This window comes from Coregonus lavaretus (genome assembly GCF_964263955.1).
Source record: "Coregonus lavaretus genome assembly, chromosome: 12".
NCBI lineage: Eukaryota > Metazoa > Chordata > Actinopteri > Salmoniformes > Salmonidae > Coregonus > Coregonus lavaretus.
In genome coordinates, this window is record NC_139999.1 from 11,981,579 (window position 1) to 12,003,078 (window position 21,500).

The 21,500-nt window shown below is 44.6% G+C and overlaps 1 pseudogene across 1 annotated transcript in view; it reads left to right on the forward strand.

The window, feature by feature from the left end:
• Nucleotides 1–5,284: 5,284 nt before the first annotated feature.
• LOC311138328 (protein phosphatase 1H-like) overlaps nt 5,285–21,500 on the forward strand; it is a 33,288-nt pseudogene continuing 17,072 nt past the window's right edge. Inside the window, exons 1-2 of the transcript in view lie at nt 5,285–5,516; nt 20,137–20,255. The product of the transcript in view is annotated as a protein phosphatase 1H-like (transcript). The remainder of the gene's footprint in view (nt 5,517–20,136; nt 20,256–21,500) is intronic.

A 21,500-nucleotide genomic window follows, 5' to 3' on the forward strand; every position in this document is an offset into this window, starting at 1 on the left:
CAATCAGAAAGATTTCTGGCTCCCAGGTGTCTTTTATACAGGTAACAAGCTGAGATTAGGAGCACACCCTTAAAGGGAGTGCTCCTAATCTCAGTTTGTTACCTGTATAAAAGACACCTGTCTACAGAAGCAATCAATCAATCAGATTCCAAACTCTCCACCATGGCCAAGTCCAAAGAGCTCTCCAAGGATGTCAGGGACAAGATTGTAGACCTACACAAGGCTGGAATGGGCTACAAGACCATCGCCAAGCAGCTTGGTGAGAAGGTGACAACAGTTGGTGCGATTATTCGCAAATGGAAGAAACACAAAAGACCTGTCAATCTCCCTCGGCCTGGGGCTCCATGCAAGATCTCACCTCGTGGAGTTGCAATGATCATGAGAACGGTGAGGAATCAGCCCAGAACTTGTTGTTACTTACCCTTACCACCTGGGGGCGGCCCGTCAGGAAGTCCAGGATCCAGTTGCAGAGGGAGGTGTTTAGTCCCAGCGTCCTTAGCTTAGTGATGAGTTTGAGGGCACTATGATGTTGAACGCTGAGCTATAGTCAATGAATAGCATTCTCACATAGGTGTTCCTTTTGTCCAGGTGTGAAAGGGCAGTGTGGGACGCAATAGAGAATGCATCATCTGTGGATCTGTTGGGGCGGTATGCAAATTGGAGTGGGTCTAGGGTTTCTGGGATACTGGTGTTGATGTGAGCCATGACCAGCCTTTCAAAACACTTCATGGCTACAGACGTGAGTGCTACGGGTTGGTAGTCATTTAGGCAGGTTACATTAGTGTTCTTGGGCACAGGGACTATGGTGGTCTGCTTGATAAACTTTGGTATTACAGACTCAGACAGGGAGAGGTTGAAAATGTCAGTGAAGACACTTGCCAGTTGGTCAGCGCATGCTCGGAGTACACGTCCTGGTAATCCGTCTGGCCCTGCGGCCTTGTGAATGTTGACCTGTTGAAAGGTCTTACTCACATCGGCTACGGTGAGCGTGATCACACAGTCATCCGGAACAGCTGATGCTCTCATGCATGTTTCAGTGTTACTTGCCTCGAAGCGAGCATAGAAGTAATTTAGCTCGTCTGGTAGGCTTGTGTCACTGGGAAGCTCGCTTAATGTGGGCATACAGTGGGGGAAAAAAGTATTTAGTCAGCCACCAATTGTGCAAGTTCTCCCACTTAAAAAGATGAGAGAGGCCTGTAATTTTCATCATAGGTACACGTCAACTGTGACAGACAAAATGAGAAGAAAAAATCCAGAAAATCACATTGTAGGATTTTTAATGAATTTATTTGCAAATTATGGTGGAAAATAAGTATTTGGTCAATAACAAAAGTTTCTCAATACTTTGTTATATACCCTTTGTTGGCAATGACACAGGTCAAACGTTTTCTGTAAGTCTTCACAAGGTTTTCACACACTGTTGCTGGTATTTTGGCCCATTCCTCCATGCAGATCTCCTCTAGAGCAGTGATGTTTTGGGGCTGTCGCTGGGCAACACAGACTTTCAACTCCCTCCAAAGATTTTCTATGGGGTTGAGATCTGGAGACTGGCTATGCCACTCCAGGACCTGGAAATGCTTCTTACGAAGCCACTCCTTCGTTGCCCGGGCGGTGTGTTTGGGATCATTGTCATGCTGAAAGACCCAGCCACGTTTCATCTTCAATGCCCTTGCTGATGGAAGGAGGTTTTCACTCAAAATCTCACGATACATGGCCCCATTCATTCTTTCCTTTACACGGATCAGTCGTCCTGGTCCCTTTGCAGAAAAACAGCCCCAAAGCATGATGTTTCCACCCCCATGCTTCACAGTAGGTATGGTGTTCTTTGGATGCAACTCAGCATTCTTTGTCCTCCAAACACGACGAGTTGAGTTTTTACCAAAAAGTTCTATTTTGGTTTCATCTGACCATATGACATTCTCCCAATCCTCTTCTGGATCATCCAAATGCACCCTAGCAAACTTCACTGCAGGATTTGAGTCCCTGGCGGCGTAGTGTGTTACTGATGGTAGGCTTTGTTACTTTGGTCCCAGCTCTCTGCAGGTCATTCACTAGGTCCCCCCGTGTGGTTCTGGGATTTTTGCTCACCATTCTTGTGATCATTTTGACCCCACGGGGTGAGATCTTGCGTGGAGCCCCAGATCGAGGGAGATTATCAGTGGTCTTGTATGTCTTCCATTTCCTAATAATTGCTCCCACAGTTGATTTCTTCAAACCAAGCTGCTTACCTATTGCAGATTTAGTCTTCCCAGCCTGGTGCAGGTCTACAATTTTGTTTCTGGTGTCCTTTGACAGCTCTTTGGTCTTGGCCATAGTGGAGTTTGGAGTGTGACTGTTTGAGGTTGTGGACAGGTGTCTTTTATACTGATGACAAGTTCAAACAGGTGCCATTAATACAGGTAACGAGTGGAGGACAGAGGAGCCTCTTAAAGAAGAAGTTACAGGTCTGTGAGAGCCAGAAATCTTGCTTGTTTGTAGGTGACCAAATACTTATTTTCCACCATAATTTGCAAATAAATTCATTAAAAATCCTACAATGTGATTTTCTGGAGAAAAAAAATCTCAATTTGTCTGTAATAGTTGACATGTACCTATGATGAAAATTACAGGCCTCTCTCATCTTTTTAAGTGGGAGAACTTGCACAATTGGTGGCTGACTAAATACTTTTTTTCCCCACTGTATGTTAATGTGGGCTATTTTGAGCACTTTTCTTCTGGGATGCTTACTTGTTTTCATTGCTTTACTGGGAAGCTTAGCAGAAGTAGATATGTTCATGTTATTTATGTTAGTGCAGGGTGAGCTGCATACAGTGGACTTCCTACTAGGGCACACCGCCTCAGCGCTAACAGTATAACTCTGGTTCATAGGCACATGATTACTGCATACAATAGCTGTAGGATCAGCAGAGGCATTCAGGGCAGTTAGAGGGACATAAATTAGGTTACTTACACTGTATCTACCAACGCCCCTGGTATAATGTACATTTGCTGAAGCATCATGACATCTCAGCGTCACATTGGTAGGGATTAACTGAGCTGGGCTTGGGTTATTGATGATGTTTGCTACAACATATTTGTGGATTTGATTCTTGCATGGGCCATATATACTTAATTTAAATAAATGGTAACTACAAGTCACTTTGTTTACAAGTGTCTTCTAAATAACCATTAATACATTACATTTCCATCTGTTTATCAGCTGATGAGCCAAACTGCTTCTCATCTCCTATACTCTGGCTCCCTCTATTGGGGAAATATTTACACTACATGGCCCTGGAGTAATTGCAGTGTAACTACACATGTACGGTAGAAGGGCTCCATCCACAACAGTCGTCATTTTAGAGAAAAGGTGACTTGATCTTTTAACTGAACACAACACACGTTTTTGAATGATGTTCTTCTGTCAAAGACCTTAAAATATATGCATCATCCTAGACCTGGAAAAACAAAACTGTGTGTGGAATTGGTAGTCCCTTAAAGTCATTGTAGTAGTGTAGCAATTGAAGGGGAACAGCTCCATCAGCTCTGGAACTTGAACAACCTGTCCTGTGCCAGGTCCAGACCTCTTTACAGAGACAGTAGTAGGCCTATGCTTCGATACAAGGATGGCAACACTATAACCCCTCTCATGTGTAGTGGTGCCCCAATGGGAACAAACACTGAGGGATTGTCCCACCACTGCCACCAGTGTAGCGTTGTAGGGGAACAGGGAGTGTCATAAAGGTCCAGACCCCTCAGGCTTTCAAATCTAAATCAGACTGAAATGTATCATCACAAAAATAATGCAAGTGAATGTGAATTTGTCCTTGTGATATAGGCCAGGGATTTTGTAGGCCCACAGATCTATTTTCAACTCTGGAAAGCATGCAGTTTATTATATGAACTTCACAGGGTGGGGAAAGTGTAAGGTGATGAGCTTGATGCTCCTTTCCAATAAATATCAAGGGTCTTATTCTGGTGACACGATGATCGATGCTTGGCTGCCGTTTGACAAATTAAAATAATCTCTCTCTTTTGTCCATAATAATATCATCATGTAGCCTATACCCACACTGTATCTGCCAGCTGTTGGCTAGAGCGCACGTGCCAATACCAGAGTGGGCACATTCGCTATATACAGTATGTTTATGCATCAGTAGAGTTGGAAATGCGAGGGAAACCCATTTAATTCGGTACATGGGAATTTAACCGCAAAAGTTATTTTTATGTTCACTACGTCATCACACGCAGACTTTATCCACGACAAGTTAATTTGATGGAAACACGTCTCTGGTGGGAAAATGATCATATTTTATTTATGCAGATTTTAGAATATTCGCATGAAAGTCTGTCGCCAGTTGGGTAGAAACCTAGCTACTGACAGTCACCCAATTAGCCCATGTCAGCTACATTTTTTTAGATTGTAAATTAGTCTCACAGCCAGCTATCTAAACTTGTAATCATGGTCGAATTACCAACGGGGGGGGGGGGGGGCATTGATTTTGTTAGTCACTCTCAGTCAGATATCATATTAAAAACTGCAAAAATTTTCTCCTCTGTATTGCAAAATGTGTAGAATTGCAGGAAATTAGCTGTAAAATTGCACATTTTTCTCTACGCCCCATGGCAAAATGAGTCAAATTGCATGAAATTAGTTATACAATTGCTAAATCTTCTCTACGCCCCATGGCAAAATATGTAGACTTGCACCAAACTTGCTTTAAAACTGCAACATTTACTCTATGCCCTATGGCAAAATGTGTAGAATTGCAGGAAATTAACTCTAAAACTTCAAATTTCGCTTAGGGCCCCCAAAAGGCTAGGGCCGGCTCTGACTGGATGTGGGTATGCAGACCCATGAGCCACTGCGGCCCCCCATGATGAGTTCTGATTTTTTTGTGGCCCCCAACCCCATCAAAGTTGCCGATCCCTGATAGAGCCTATCAATTTGTTTTGATAAATGGACCACTGCACTGCTCAAGAGTGTGCATTATCTTCATTGTGACAGGGAATGGTTATTTTGTGTCCAGTCCAGACTAGCGCGCAATTTGCAGTGTGGCCCCCCACAGACAGCAGCGTTCACTAAACCCCTGCCCTCTGAGTGACTCCTTGGTTATTATATGCACTGAGTGGGGAAGGGGTAGGCTATATTTTCAATGAGGAAAACAGTGTCTGTCACATGAGGCCGGAAACGATCGCTTCCTGAAATGTTGTTTATTGTCATTGGATTATTTTGTTCTTCGCTACAGTAGTATTGGGTTAGTAATTCATTTCTGTGTCGGGGTAGGTTATTATTTCTACCGCAATGATAAGCAAAGTAAAAAATGCGATGTCCACGCTGGTGGGAGGAATGATACCCCACGGTCATCACCAGCACCACGGATCCAGGACGGTCTGCCTCCACGGTTCCTCTACGGCCCACCCGAGTTTCTGGACCTTACACCGGAGCTTCTTCAATACTCGACAGAACATGCATCTCGACCTGTGCTGACATTGAAGAGGGACAGCAGGCTTCCCTGGCGGACGGGATACGCAGAGTGAGTGGTTTCTCGACAGGTCATTGATAAGCGGTGTGTGGCGAATATGGACACGGTGTTGATATTGCAAATTCACCAAATAGCACACAGCCTTCTGCTGCTGCTGTAACTGATGCTGTAGCAGCCACTTGTCTGGTTACTATGAAACAGTGTAACAAACAATGAACTGCTACAGATGTTGCAGTTCAATAGTTTATTGGATCTTGTATTTAATAGGATCTCACAAAATGTAGGACAAACAAAAACATTGAAACGCTACAGACTTACAGTGTGATGTCTCCAGTAGTAGGCTATGATAATTTGTCCACCTCACTAATGATCTATTATAAGCCTTTTCTTTGTTAACTGGACATCAAATAATATAAATCATGTGACTTAAAGCTATTGCTGGAAATGTGTATCTTATGGATACTACTATACTACTTGAATGTGTCGAAATACGTTTGGTCTTTTTTATAAAGATTCAATAAGTCCCATAGTTCAGGGTTTTTTTTGTACCGTTTTGTAGGTTTTTGCTTTGCTATGACTTTGTTAGTACATGGCCAGACAAACCAAGTCTTGGGCCCTGGGAAGGAACATTTTAAAGGCCCTTGGCATCAGAGAGAAAATGTTGCTCTTTTCAAAGTAACTTCCTGCAATTCTACACATTACAAGAGTACAAGAAGTAGGGAGTAAAAAAATGTATGTGGATACCAATATCCGTTTAAACCTCCCAGGCCCATGTTGCCCAGGGTTAAGAACATAAATTGTAGATTAATGTTGCATTGTATTGTATTGTATTACACCCTCTAAATGTTATTTATCCACGGATCCCTTGGCCAAAATGTGTTTAATCTGTTGTAGGGCGATATGGGCAAAATATCATATCACAATATGATGGTATTTGACGGTGTTTTATGTTTTTGAATAATAAAAGTTCTAAATATTCTTTAGGAGTAGTTCATGACCACCGGGTTTTTTTTAGCCATTATGATTGTTTTATACAAACGGAGTAAACTATAAAAATGGACATTACATGCGTCAGAGTGGCGTATCATATTTAACAAACTCAACATTGAAATACCATTATAAAAGGTAAAGTAAAAACCAAAAATGGTCCTTGCCTCAATACTGATATATAGTAAAATACGATTTACCACCCAGCCCTAATCTGTTAGTAATATTCATTAAAAAAATGTAAATGTCAAAGAAAAATGAAATACATTTACATATACTGTATTTTATGATCTGGCCACATACCCCATGCAGTACCTCCACATTTGAGAACCCCTGCCATAGTTGAAACTTTGCAGTGAAGTGAAGAAGACGCAGGGATTTTACACAATTGCAGGCAGGGATTCTCACTCCCAAGCAGCAGCAAAGAGTAGAGGAGAATGAATGAAAAGGTTTCCCACAAATATGAAATGGCCTCATACAAAGATTGGATGTATTATTTCATCAAACTGCAACAGCTAAATGAGTGACATTAAAAGTGTACATTCAGTATTGCACAGCCATTTTATAATGGAGAAGAATTTAGCTGCTCCCTCTGTACGGATGATCATTACTAAGACCATTGATATCCTCCATGCTGGTTTTTAAAGTGCAGTCCAAATCACTTTAGTCAGGACAGGGTGGAAACAATGAGCACACAGTGAAGATGGACTCTGGACTTTCCAGTTGGAGAGGGTCAGCTGGTCAAACTTAACTATGTAAGTTCAGATGTGGCCATTTTGATAGCAGAATCGGCAGCCAGCAGTCACAACTCCTTTCTGTTCTGGCCGCTACATGAATGACCTCGTCTTCACTACGGCCAGGACAGCAGACTTAATAGAACCATCTCTTCAGACTGAAAGCACTCTGGCCTCCAGCAATTTTAGACTCCAGAGAGTCCCTCGCCTCCCATCTCCTTTACTATATCTTTGTCTTACCTAGATCACTTATGGAGCGGCACTTAACCATGACTCACACACTACTGTGGTGTTTGGCTTTGGATTTGACGCATGTTATGCAATTGTTCATGCCCCCTCATTTGAATGCACTTATTGTAAGTTGCTCTGGATAAGAGCGTTTGCTAAATGAGTGAGTGTAATGTCAATGTAATCTCCTCGTGGCATCAATTGACAGATCCTTCACTGATTCACTGAGTGAGGCTGAGATAAATGTTAAGCAGCATGACTGTGGCCAGTGTGCTGATGTTCATCATTGCAATACAGTTGATTATGTTGTTCAATTATGACACCTATGGCAAACCAGACAGCTACCAATGCTTTTCCAGCCTTGGAACTGTTTGGAGCCATTATACTGCGTACTGTGTCAATATTTTCACATTGGGTGCATACGCAGAGTGCATTCACACACAAACTATTAGCAAACAACAGAGCTGTCATGTCATATGCTGTGAAAGCTTTTAGGTGGGAACAGAGAGTCACAATAAGGCTTACTGTACAGGAATTCAAAGGACGACTCTGTAACCTTTTTCAAAGTTGGCATGCTGGAGCTCAGAAGCCTTTTGAATTAATCTTACAGTAGCGATCCATTTCAGTGAGCCTGGCATCAATTATCTGTAACCTGGCACTACCTTCCATTACATTTCACTTTAAAAGCCTTCAGTCAAATTAAAATAGAAGCACAATTTACAGATCACCCAAAAAGGCTGTGAACACTGCCTAAACCAAAAAGGCTGTGAACACTGCCTAAACCAAAAAGGCTGTGAACACTGCCTAAACCAAAAAGGCTGTGAACACTGCATTATCAAGACTTTAGAGTCTAAATGTTTGTGTGTTTACTTTTCAGTTGTTTCTACCTGTGAACTACTTTTGAAAGTTCAATTGTTATAAACACAACATGTAAAGTGTTGGTCCCATGTTTCATGAGCTGAAATAAGAAATCCCAGAAATGTTCCATACGCACAAAAAGCTTATTTCTCTCAAATGTTGTGCACAAATTTCTTTACATCCCTGTTAGTGAGCATTTCTCCTTTGCCAATATAATCCATCCACCTGACAGGTGTGGCATATCAAGAAGCTGATTAAACATCATGATCATTACACAGGTTGACCTTGTGCTGGGGACAATAAAAGGCCACTTTAAAATGTGCAGTTTTGTCACACAACACAATGCCACAGATGTCTTACGTTTTGAGGGAGTGTGCAGTTGGCATGCTGAGGAGTATTTCTGTCTGTAATAAAGCCCCTTTGTGGGGAAAACTCATTCTAATTGGCTGGGCCTGGCTCCCCAGTGGGTGGGCCTGACTGCCAAGTGGGTGGCCCTATGCCCTTGGCTGCACCCCTGCCCAGTCAGGTAAAATCCATAGATTAGGGCCTAATTTATTCATTTAAATTGACTGATTTCCTTATATGAACTGTAACTCAGTAAAATCTTTGAAATTGTTGCATGTTGCGTTTATATTTTTGTTCAGTATATAATTGTATAACCTTGTACTTACAAGGTTTCGACTATACTATTAGCATATTTGCACTCAAAATCTTTTTTACCACCCTCCTTGTCTCAATCTCAATGTAATAGAGCGAACAGTTGTCCACCTCCAAATTTGATATCAGATCAACTATCACATGTTCCTAAGATAAGACTGAAAAACAGTTTCTAACTCCAGGCCATCAGACTGTTATATATTCACCACTAGCCGGCCTCCGCCCAGTACCCTGCCCTTAACTTCAGTCACTGTTACTAGCTGGCTACCACCCGTACTCAACCCTGCTGCACCTTAGAGACTGTTGCCCTATGTACATAATCATTGAACACGGGTCACTTTAAGAATTTTGACATACTGTTTTACCCACCTCATGTGTATATACTGTATTCTAGTCAAGGCCCATCCTATATAACTACTATACACACCTTTTCTATTCATATACTGTCCATACTGTCTAAACACACCATCATATACATATATATTTATATTCCGGACTCTAACGTTGCTCGTTCTGATATTTCTTAATTTCTAGTTTTTGGATTTGTGTGTATTGTTTTTTATTGTTAGGTATTACTGCCCTTTTGGAGCTAGAAACATAAGCATTTCGCTGCACCTGCGATAATATCTGCAAATATGTGTACGCAACTAATAACATTTGATTTGATTTGGTTCAGTTAATTGTAATCATCACTCTGGTTTGTGATGTATGCTAAATTATCTTGTGAGAATGAATTATATAACAAATAGAATACAAAATGTAGATGGTACTGTACAGCAAACGTCATCATTACTTAGAAAAAAGGAATGAACGATTTTCATCAGCAACTGATGAGGAACTCAGTGGAACTGGAGGCTTCCTCTTTTGAAAGTCCCCTACATGAGTTAGCGAGATTTAATCACAGATGTTCTTCTGTTTAACGCAGACAAGGTATTTCAGTCACATCTTTACAATGACTGAAACTGTCCCCTTAAGAGAAAATATGGCACAAATTGAGTAGATCTTCATTGTTTTGTTTTCTTACATGATTAAGGCCAGGGAATGACTGGCTTGCACTTTAATGGACTCACTAAAACGGATGTCTATTTACTCATAGGCATACAGTACATTCCTTGGTTGCCAAATAAGTTATAATTAAATTGTAAAATAGATTTAGCTTATGTGACTTATACAAAATAAATCCCCTGAATTGTGAGATGTTACATTTTAGTGAACATTTTGAAAAAGCAGAAAAAGCTGCAAGGTTCTAAGGAACGCAGCCTTAGTTCCAACTCGGACAAAGGACTTGGCTTTGGCAGAACAGAATACGCATCCAGCAGGCTAAAAGAAACAGGCCTCTCTAACCCAAATGTATGATATTGACAAACCGGTTGCAGATGTGTTGTAAACAATGATTTACAGTGCATTCGGAAAGTATTCAGACCCCTTGACTTTTTCCACATTTTGTTACGTTACAGCCTTATTCTAAAATTGATCAAATAATTTTTTCCCCTCATCAATCTACACACAATACCCCATAATGACAAAGCAAAAACCGTTTTTTTTTTTTTTTTTTTTTTGTTACAAATAAAAAACATTTACTTAACTATTCATACCCTTTACTCAGTACTTTGTTGAAGCACCTTTGGCAACGATTACAGCCTTGAGTCTTCTTGGGAATGATGCTATAAGCTTGGCACACCTGTATTTGGGGAGTTTCTCCCATTCTCAAGCTCTGACAGGTTGGATGGGTAGCGTTTTGCTGCACAGCTATTTTCAGGTCTCTCCAGATATGTTCGATCGGGTTCAAGTCCGGGCTCTAGCTGGGCCACTCAAGGACATTCTGAGACTTGTCCCGAAGCCACTCCTGTGTTATCTTGGCTGTGTGCTTAGGGTCGTTGTCCTGTTGGAAGGTGAACCTTCGCCCCAGTCTGAGGTCCTGAGCGCTCTGGAGCAGATTTTCATCAAGGATCTTTGCTCCGTTCATCTTTCCCTCGATCCTGACTAGTCTCCAGTCCCTGCCGCTGAAAAACATCCCCACAACATGATGCTGCCACCACCATGCTTCACCGTAAGGATGGTGCCAGGTTTCCTCCAGACGTGACACTTCAGGCTAAAGAGTTCAATCTTGGTTTCATCAGACCAGAGAATCTTGTTTCTCATGGTCTGAGAGTCCTTTAGGTGCCTTTTGGCAAACTCCAAGCGGGCTGTCATGTGCCTTTTACTGAGGAGTGGCTTCTGTCTGGCCACTCTACCATAAAGGCCTGATTGGTGGAGTGCTGCAGAGATGGTTGTCCTTCTGGAAGGTTCTCCCATCTCCACAGAGGTACTCTGTCAGAGTGACCATCGGGTTTTGGTCACCTCCCTGACCAAGGCCCTTATCCCGTGATTGCTCAGTTTGGCCGGGCGGTCAGCTCTAGGAAGAGTCTTGGTGGTTCCAAACTTCTTCCATATAAGAATGATGGAGGCCGCTGTGTTCTTGGGGACCTTCAATGCTGCAGAATTTTTTTGGTACCCTTCCCCAGATCTGTGCCTCAACACAATCCTGTCTCGGATCCTGTTTCCCTCGACCTCATGGCTTGGTTTTTGCTCTGACATGCACTGTCAACTGTGGGACCTTATATAGACAGGTGTGTGCCTTTCCAAATCATGTCCAATCAATTGAATTTACCACAGGTGGACTCCAATCAAGTTGTAGAAACACCTCAAGGATGATCAATGGAAACAGGATGCACCTGAGCTCAATTTCGAGTCTCATTGCAAAGGGTCTGAATAATAATGTATTTCTGTTTTTATTTTTTTTATAAATTTCCCCCCAAAAATGTAAACCTGTTTTCACTTTGTCATTATGGGGTATTGTAAGTAGATTGGTGAGGGGAAACATTGATTTAATCCATTTTAGAATAAGGCTGTAACGTAACAAAATGTGGAAAAAGTGAAGGGGTCTGAATACTTTACGAATGCACTGTTTTGAAGCCACCATGAATCCATCTTGGCACTACCGTTGTAAAAAATATGTTGGAAGCTTCAGAAATGCATTTATTGTCTACATTCGTTTTTGCCACATTTACTCTATTACAGATACGTTAATGCATACTTTATATTATGTTAGCTAAACATAAAAAATATATATATAAAAACAAGTAAGTATTAGTAAACCTTTAAGGTTACTAATGATACTGTCCCCACTACAACAACAAAAATACTTAAACATTTGAAACATTTAATTGAAATACTGTAGAATTTCATTCATTGCTGTGGAGGACTGCTGCTACTGGGGAGTGCCAATATGGCCGACCGGTGGCTTCAAAGCCTCTTAATGGCCATTACATAGAATAAGCAATCCAGGGTTTATATACATCATTGGTTGTAAAACATGGAACAACATGACACTGACCTGGCCTCAAAGTTTACATGTCCACCATGACTTGTAATTCATGTCCGTGTCATCAGGACTAATGCACTACTCTATGGTGCCAGTTTACTGCTTTTAACTGATTACAAACTGGATGGCTTTTTATAATCCCGATTTGGGTAGCCATTACTGTTTCTGCCTCATATTAGAACACACTGATATCAGAACATCAAACCAAATAGGGATCATTTCCCTCAGCAATAATTCTACCCGTTGAAATAGCATTTATTTTGCCAAACTTGACATTTTGCCCATTTTGCCACCTTTATATAGCAAGACATTTGCTTAAAGATGCACTATGCAGAAATAACAATTTCCTGATTGCTAAAATTCTAATTGTTTGCTTAATTTCAGTTTATGTGACAAAACAAGCAAGTGTAGTGTAGAGAATCATTGTACCATCTAAACCACTGTGAAATATATTTTCCATAACCTAAAATATAGTATTTTCAGCTGTTGGAAGCTGGTGTACAAAACCGAATGTAAAAGCTAAACTTAAGAATGGGAAGCATAGAAATAGCTCACATAGAACAGATTTACCACTTCTTAAACTTGCTTTCAATTAGAATGGCAGAGATATAACACACATTTCTATGTGAATTTGGTCAGGTCGCCCAAAAAGTTACATATTGCAGCTTTAAGAATGATTTCTGAAGGATATGTATAGGCTTAACTAAGGCTTTAAAGTAATAATTTGTTTAGTGCAAGACCATTGTGAAAGTCAGTATCTTGACTCTGCCCTCTCAAATACACTAATCCTAATGATCCTAGACAGGTGGCTAATGTACATGATGGACCAGCTTGTAAAAATGTTGGTTTCATATCACCCATCCTCTCAGGTGATAAAGTATATCTCCTTTATATGACTGGGGTAAGGGCACAGCTGTATAAAACAGCCTCTCTCGCTCACTCACTCACTCTCTCCTTCTCCACACTACTCCTAGTACATCATTAATAATAATAATTTGGTAGTGCTTATATCCACGTGTGAATTGGAAATGTGTTTTTTGCTTAACCTAACTCTCCCTGAGACACCCTCGGAGAGTGGGGTCTTGGCCAGGATCTGCCATTATCAACGGCGACCATCAACAGAGTTTTCACCTTGTCGGCTCGGGGATTTGAACTAGTGACCTTTCGGTTACTGGCCCAACGCTCAAACCGCTAGGCCACCTCTGTAATAATTAGGGATACTTTAAGGATTACGCTCCAATTTGTGCAATACAGTTTTACTATACGATACGGCTAATACCCATTGTTCTAGATACCGCTAAATGAATCTGAATAGGCTATACGGCTAATACCCATTGTTCTAGATACCGTTAAATGAATCTGAATAGGCTATACGGCTAATACCCATTGCTCTAGATACCGCTAAATGAATCTGAATAGGCTATACGGCTAATACCCATTGTTCTAGATACCGCTAAATGAATCTGAATAGGCTATACGGCTAATACCCATTGCTCTAGATACCGCTAAATGAATCTGAATAGGCTATACGGCTAATACCCATTGTTCTAGATACCGCTAAATGAATCTGAATAGTGTCAGCTTCCTGCTTCTCCTGTTTGTCTCCTGGCCTCTAGAGGTCAGCTGTGTTCCCCTCTGCCTTTGTTCTTCCTCATGTGTCCTCATTAGTTTGATCCAGGTCACCTGTGCCTTGTTTTCCCTTTAGTATTTTAGCTGTGTGTTTTCCCCTTGTTTCTCACTTGGTTATTGCGTCCTGACTATGTGTCTCCTGCTTTGTCCCACCGTGTCAGTCCTAGTAAGTTGTTCGAAGTTATCTTTAGTTTGTTTTTCTCCCCTCGTGGAGTTGTTTTGTTTTGCCTCCTGTTTTGGAACATTAAATCTACTTGCCTGGAGTATTGCCTTGGGTGTTTCATTTGGGTCCTACAACATCTCCTCTGTGGCTAAGGGGTAGTACCCCCAGCTCTACACATCTGAGACCGGAGTTCTAGCCCGGCTTGTGACAGAATAACCAAGTCACTCATGGACCCAGAAACACTCAGTTCCCAGGACCTGTTGGCGGTGATCACTCGACATGAGGCTTCTTTCCAGCGCCATGAAGCCGTTCTCAGCCGACAAGAGGAGCTGATGGCTAGTCATTCTCAACTCTTGGCCGAAATGATGAGTGCCCTTCGCCAGCTCTTTGAACGCCTCCCTGGTCCTCTCCCTTCCCCCAGGTCACCCCCCAGTGACGACAGGCCTTCTCGGTTGGCGGAGCCCCGACTACCACCTCCCAAGCCCTTTTCTGGGGATCCAAGCTCTTGCCAGGGTTTCCTCACCCAATGCTCCCTCACCTTCGAGCTCCAACCCTCAAGTTTTCCCACAGACCGTTCCAAGATTGCCTACATCATTACCCTTCTTTCAGAAAAGGCGCTCGCCTGGGCTTCTGCGGTGTGGCAGTCCCAGGAGGCCTGTTGTGACTCCCACGCTGCATTTGTAGAAGAGTTCAAGCGGGTGTTCGATCATCCTGTCAGTGGGCGGGAGGCTTCCAAGCGCCTACTGTCTCTCCGTCAGGGCTCCCGAAGCACGGCAGATTTTGCCATTGATTTCCGGACCATAGCAGCAAGGAGCGGATGGAATGATGAAGCGCTGAGGGTCTGCTTTCAGGGAGGGTTATCTGAGCCCCTTCAAGATGAGTTAGCCACCCGAGAACCAGCTGGAGATCTCGAGTCCCTCATAGCCTTGGCCATCCGCCTGGACAATCGTCTAAGAGAGCGGAGAACGGCTCGCCGTCAGGTGTCTCAGTCCCAAGTTCCTCTGAGCAGCTCTGTTTCTCCTGTTTGGACTCCGTCATTCAGAGCTGCCCCGGCTCCTGAACTGCCCCAGGATTCCCCGGAGAGCATGCAGTTAGGCCGTTCCAGGCTTTCTCCCAACGAAAGGGAACGTCGCATGAGGGAGCGTCGGTGCCTCTACTGCGGGGTTGCCGGCCACTTCCGCTCCACTTGCCCCGAGCTTTCGGGAAACGCCTGTCCCCGCCCAGCTACAGGAGGGTTGTGATGGGGAAAATTAGAGCTCCTCCTACTAACGCGGTCCTAGCTATTCCAGCCACTCTGTCCTGGGAGGGCCACCAGCATCGGGTCCAGGCTATGATCGATTCCGGTGCCGCAGGTGATTTTATGGATGTAACCTTGGCGAAGGAACTTAAGATCCCTACCCAACTACTTCCTCAACCCCAGGCAGTTACAGCCTTAGATGGCAGACCTCTGGAACCAGGAAAGGTTACTGAGGCGACTCAGTCCCTGCGACTTACCATCTCTCAACACCAGCAGGAGGAGACCTTCTATCTCATTGACTCTCCCGAGTATCCTATTATCCTGGGTCACCCTTGGCTATGCAGACATAATCCCCAGATCGACTGGCCTACTGGCACTATTCTAAGCTGGGGTCCCACTTGCCAACTCACCTGCATGCTTCAGAGTCCCTCAGCCCCTAGTACCCAGTTTCAAGAGTCTGTTGACGTCTCCCGAGTCCCCAGTGTTTACCATCGGTTCAAGGCAGTGTTCAGCAAGGCCCGGGCTACTGCCTTACCGCCTCATCGCACGTATGACTGTGCCATTGATCTACTCCCTGGGTGCTGCCCTCCTAGAGGTCGGATCTTTTCCTTGTCCTCCCCCGAGCACGCAGCTATGGACACCTACATTAAGGAGTCCTTGGCAGCCGGCCTCATCTATGCCTCTACTTCCCCGGCTGGGGCGGGCTTCTTTTTTGTTGAAAAGAAAGACGGGGGTCTTAGGCCTTGTATTGATTACCGGGGACTCAACAAGATCACGGTTCGGAATCGATACCCCCTTCCTCTCATGGCCACTGCTTTTGAGCTGCTTCAAGGGGCTTCCATTTTTACTAAGCTGGATCTCCGCAATGCTTACCATCTCGTGCGGATCCGGCCAGGAGACGAATGGAAGACGGCGTTCAACACGCCCACGGGGCACTATGAATATCGGGTGATGCCGTTCGGGCTCACCAATGCCCCCGCAGTATTCCAAGCCCTGATTAATGATGTTCTCCGGGATATGCTTAATCTGTTCGTCTTCGTGTACCTGGACAATATCCTCATCTTCTCGAGGTCACTGAAGGAGCATGAGGGGCATGTTAGCCGGGTTCTCCAGAGGCTCCTTGACAATCACCTCTACGTTAAGCCTGAGAAGTGTGAATTTCATGTTTCTCAGACTCAGTTTCTCGGGTTTATTGTCACTCCCGGGCACCTAGAGATGGATCCCAAGAAGGTCAAGGCGGTCCACGATTGGCCCACACCTGCCACGGTCAAGGAGGTTCAACGGTTCATTGGCTTTTCTAACTTCTATCGGAAGTTCATCAAGAATTTCAGCTCGGTGGTAGCCCCCTTGACGACGCTTACCAAGGGAGGAGGGACCAAGATTCACTGGGGTCCGGAAGCAGCAGGGGCCTTCGAGGATCTCAAGCGCCGCTTCACTTCTGCTCCGATTCTGGTGACCCCTGACCCAGAAAGACCTTTCGTGGTGGAGGTGGACGCCTCAGAAGTGGGGGTAGGAGCCGTCCTGTCACAGAGGGGTGCGGATGGGAGATTACACCCTTGTGCCTTCATGTCTCGCCGCCTGTCTGAGGCCGAGCGCAACTACCACGTGGGGGATCTAGAGTTGCTTGCGGTAAAACTGGCCTTGGAGGAGTGGCGCCATTGGCTTGAGGGGGCTCAGCACCCTTTCCAGGTTCTCACAGACCACAAGAACCTGGAATATCTCCAACAGGCTAAGCGGATGAACCCTCGGCAAGCACGATGGTCTCTTTTCTTCAATCGATTCCAGTTCCTCCTGACTTACCGACCTGGCACCAAGAACGTCAAGCCGGATGCTCTGTCTCGAGTCTACTCTCCCGAGGTACAAGAGAAGCCCTTGGCATCGATTATTCCGAGGTCTAGGATCGTCGCACCTCTTCAGTGGGAACTAGAAAGAGGGGTACGAGAAGCTCTTGTCCAGGAGCCCGATCCAGGCGGTGGTCCTGCCGGTCGCCTGTACGTTCCTCTCTCTGTTCGGGCCCGCGTCTTGCAGTGGGGTCATGAGTCGCCCTTGACATGCCATCCAGGCAGTGCTCGCACACTGGAGTTCCTCCGACGGCGGTTTTGGTGGCCGTCCATCAAGAAGGACGTGCAGGTCTATGTTGAGGCCTGCCCTGTGTGCAACCAGGGAAAGTCGACACGCCAGCGACCCCAGGGACTGCTCCATCCCTTACCTGTTCCTCGAAGGCCATGGTCACACCTTTCTCTGGACTTTGTTACGGGACTTCCTCTATCCCAGGGCAACACCGTCATCCTAGTGGTGGTAGACCGGTTCTCTAAGGCTGCCCGGTTTATCCCCCTGCCCAAGCTGCCCTCGGATAAGGAGACTGCTGAGCTCCTCATGAACCATGTCTTCCGGATATTTGGTATTCCCCTGGACGTGGTCTCTGACCGAGGTCCCCAATTCTCGTCCCGGTTTTGGGGGGCCTTCTGCAGGCTTGTTGGGGCCACAGCCAGCCTATCGTCGGGGTTCCATCCAGAGTCTAATGGCCAAACAGAACGGATTAATCAGGATCTGGAGACCACCCTGCGGTGTATGGCGGCCAGTAATCCCACGTCTTGGGCCACCTATATCATTTGGGCTGAATATGCCCACAACACCCTCCAGTCCTCAGCCACCGGATTGTCCCCATTCGAATGCCAGTTCGGTTACAACCCTCCATTATTTCCAGAGGAGGAGGCGCAGGTTGGTGTTCCCTCGGCCCAGCGCTTTGTCCAACGCTGTAGGCGGACCTGGAAGAAGGCCAGGCGTGCCCTCCTTCGGACCTCCCAGAGATACCAAAGTCAGGCTAATCGCCACCGCCGGACGGCCCCTAGTTTCCGAGCTGGTCAGAGAGTTTGGTTGGCCACTAAGAACCTGCCCCTCCGGGTCGAATCCAAGAAGCTTTCCCAGAGATACATCGGCCCTTTCCGCATTGCTAGAAAGGTTAACCCTGTGTCTTATCGTTTGGTTCTCCCTCGCTCCCTTCGTATTAACCCCACTTTCCATGTTTCACTTATTAAACCTGTCTTGTCTTCTCCCTTTGCCCCCCCACGCAGACCCCCGCCACCTCCCAGGATTATTGACGGCCAGCCAGCCTACACAGTCCGCCGGATACTGGACTCCCGGAGGGTCCAGAACTCTCTGCAGTATCTGGTGGACTGGGAGGGCTACGGGCCAGAGGAGCGCTCCTGGGTTCCAGCCAGGGACATCCTGGATCCAGGGTTGGTCCGAGATTTTCGCACCCTGAGGCCAGGGTGTTCTGGAAGGAACGTCAGGAGTCGTTCCTAGAGGAGGGGGTCCTGTCAGCTTCCTGCTTCTCCTGTTTGTCTCCTGGCCTCTAGAGGTCAGCTGTGTTCCCCTCTGCCTTTGTTCTTCCTCATGTGTCCTCATTAGTTTGATCCAGGTCACCTGTGCCTTGTTTTCCCTTTAGTATTTTAGCTGTGTGTTTTCCCCTTGTTTCTCACTTGGTTATTGCGTCCTGACTATGTGTCTCCTGCTTTGTCCCACCGTGTCAGTCCTAGTAAGTTGTTCGAAGTTATCTTTAGTTTGTTTTTCTCCCCTCGTGGAGTTGTTTTGTTTTGCCTCCTGTTTTGGAACATTAAATCTACTTGCCTGGAGTATTGCCTTGGGTGTTTCATTTGGGTCCTACAACATCTCCTCTGTGGCTAAGGGGTAGTACCCCCAGCTCTACACATCTGAGACCGGAGTTCTAGCCCGGCTTGTGACAAATAGACTATACGGCTAATACCCATTGCTCTAGATACCGTTAAATGAATCTGAATAGGCTATATGGCTAATACCCATTGTTCTAGATACCGCTAAATGAATCTGAATAGGCTATACGGCTAATACCCATTGCTCTAGATACCGCTAAATGAATCTGAATAGGCTATATGGCTTATACCCATTGTTCTAGATACCGCTAAATGAATCTGAATAGGCTATACGGCTAATAACCATTGTTCTAGATACCGCTAAATGAATCTGAATAGGCTATACGGCTAATACCCATTGCTCTAGATACCGCTAAATGAATCTGAATAGGCTATACGGCTAATACCCATTGCTCTAGATACCGCTAAATGAATCTGAATAGGCTATAAAAACAAAGTGGCTTGACTCTGTTCGATCCTCGTACCGAAGTGGCAGAGAGTCATCGTTTCTCCGCTTTAACGGTACAACAGGGGTGAAACCTTTTGGCAGCCCCTCTTCCGAATCACAAAGCCCTAAGGATAATGGCTTTGTAATGCAATGCATGACTTCATTCCATTTCAGTGTCCTCAAAAGAGTAAACATTGCAGTGATCTGAGGTGAAGGGATAGAGCTGGAAACCGTCCTCTGTGGCAAAGTAATCTTAAAGGGGCTATATCTAATACATGTGAATGGATGGTATGATATTAACTAAGGTAATATTATACAAGTATGAGAAAAAAAGCACTACACATCTTACACGTCTCCTCAGACTACTGCAGTGTCTACTCCTACATACTGCAAGCACAGCCACATGCCCACTGAGCCCCATTCCACTGAGATGTCATGCTGCACAAAGCCATTGTCGTTAATCAGCGTAGGCCAGTAATGAAAACACTTCATCCCAGTCCTGCAGCTTCCTTCGGCACGATCTGTTCCACTTTTATGTTTTTACATAGATCATAACATTACTATCTCACCATGACAAAATGAAACAACTGCCATGCTGATATGCTCTCTTCAGGGATTTATCTGAGACGCACCTTGGTTGGGTGTTTTGTCTGTCCAAGGAGATGCCTTCTCTACCACCATCCCACCCTCCTCAGGACCATCAATGCTGGGAAGAGCATGCTGAATGAGGACCAAGCGTCCTGTGAACTGCTCTACGTGAAGAAGCTGAGCGACAAAAAAACAGCGCAACTCCACACTGCTGGACGACAATGGGGTGAGACTACTGGAATCATAGAATGTTGAGCATTAGTTCTAGTAATTATAGTTATATTAGTAAACGGCCCATAGACTAGGCCTACAGCACTACAATACGAGAAAGGGCAAAGCATACGCACATCCTGGTCCAATGTTTGTATTCTATGTACTACTGCCTCTATAGTGAAGGTTGGACCCTTGGTGACACATTACATTACAGCAAGGTTCACCCAGGTCTCTCTCTAATAAAACCATGTCTGTTCAAATGTCTCCAATCCAAACTTCGAAGCACCAGACATCATTGGGTGCCTGGGGATTTGTTTTTTTCCTGACAAAGCAGACAATTTCCTTAAGACTGACCGTTGTACGCTGCTGTATTTAGAAACAGCTTCGTGTGGGTCCATAGAGCAGCTAACCGCCGCTAGCACATAACGTCAAAAACCCACTCACTAAGAGATGGCTCCATAATCTCTCAAATGTACAGTTGAAGTTGGAAGTTTACATACACTTAGGTTGGAGTCATTAAAACTATTTTTTCAACCACTCCACAAATGTCTTGTTAACAAACTATAGTTTTGGCAAGTCGGTTAGGACATCTACTTTGTGCATGACACAAGTAATTTTTCCAACAATTGTTTACAGACAGATTATTTTACTTAGAATTCACTGTATCACAATTCCAGTGGGGCAGAAGTTTACATACACTAAGTTGACTGTGCCTTTAAAACAGCTTGGAAAATTCCAGAAAAGGATGTCATAGCTTTAGAAGCTTCTGATAGGCTAAATGACATCATTTGAGTCAATTGGAGGTGTACCTGTGGATGTATTTCAAGGCCTACCTTCAAACGCAGTGCCTCTTTGCTTGACATCATGGGAAAATCAAAATAAATCAGCTATGACCTCAGAAAAAATTTGTAGACCTCCACAAGTTTGGTTCATCCTTGGGAGCAATTTCCAAATGCCTGAAAGTACAAACAATAGTATGCAAGTATAAACACCATGGGCCCACGCAGCCGTCATATCGCTCAGGAAGGAGACGCGTTCTGTCTCCAAGAGATGAACGTACTTTGGTGCGAAAAGTGCAAATCAATCCCAGAACAACAGCAAAGGACCTTGTGAAGATGCTGGAGGAAACAGGTACAAAAGTATCTATATCCACAGTAAAACGAGTCCTATATCGACATAACCTGAAAGGCCGCTCAGCAAGGAAGAAGCCACTGCTCCAAAACCGCCATAAAAAAGCCAGACTACGGTTTGCAACTGC